Here is an 825-nt window from a genome sequence, read left to right as displayed (position 1 = left end):
GGACGCGCAGGCTCAGCGGCCATGGCTCACGGGCCCAGCCGCTCCACGGCATGTGGGATCTTCCCGGACCGGGGCACGAACCCGTGTCCCCTGCATCGGCAGGCGGACTCGCAACCACTGCGCCACCAGGGAAGCCCTATCAGCCTCTTTAATTTGCTTCCCTTTCAGAACAAATGGAGAAAGTCCTGAATGCTCCTTCCTCCCCCTACCCCAACAAGTCACAGATTCACTTTGAGAAACACCACACCGGAGCCTGCTCTGGGTTCCTAGTTCCATACACCTCAGTGTTGACATCTGCATATTTAGCAGAATACTCACCCACAACACGCACATGTGCACACAAGCACACACACACATACACACAAATACAACTTCGGGGAGAACTATAAAGTGCTCCTTTGCTTTGATCTAGAAACACAAGAGAGCTGGCAGTATGGCAGGAAGGGGGCAAGGCAAAGTCAAGACATCTTGATTCTAGTCTCAGCTACACTAACGCACTATTGAGCCTCTTGGAACCTCAGTCTCCTTCTCTGTGAACAGGTGAACGGTCTCCACGGCAGGAGAGAGAGTACTGAAGGTGTAATACATGTCCAGGGCTTCACCACTTCCTGGTGTTAATTTATTACTCGGGCTCCTATTGTTTTCTGTTCCTTTGAGGGCAAAGGAAAGAACCTGTTTTCTCAAAGAGATATTCTGAGGCGAGGTATAACGTTCTCAACTGTTACGAAGTTCTGGAGCGGAAAAGAAATATATAAGAATAACAATAGGGCTTCCCTGGTGGCGCAGTGGTTGAGGGTCCGCCTGCCGATGCAGGGGACGCGGGTT

General features: G+C 51.3%; 1 protein-coding gene across 2 annotated transcripts in view; it reads right to left on the bottom strand.

Annotated features, from left to right (window-relative positions):
* LIPG (lipase G, endothelial type) overlaps nucleotides 1-825 on the bottom strand; it is a 28,175-nt gene that overhangs the window by 1,566 nt on the left and 25,784 nt on the right. The gene's annotated exons all lie outside the window — the stretch shown is intronic.

Source organism: Physeter macrocephalus, chromosome 19 (assembly GCF_002837175.3).
Source record: "Physeter macrocephalus isolate SW-GA chromosome 19, ASM283717v5, whole genome shotgun sequence".
In the NCBI taxonomy this organism is placed as follows: domain Eukaryota; kingdom Metazoa; phylum Chordata; class Mammalia; order Artiodactyla; family Physeteridae; genus Physeter; species Physeter macrocephalus.
The sequence above is the reverse complement of the archived record's forward strand: the minus strand, read 5'-3'. Positions and strand labels throughout refer to the sequence as shown.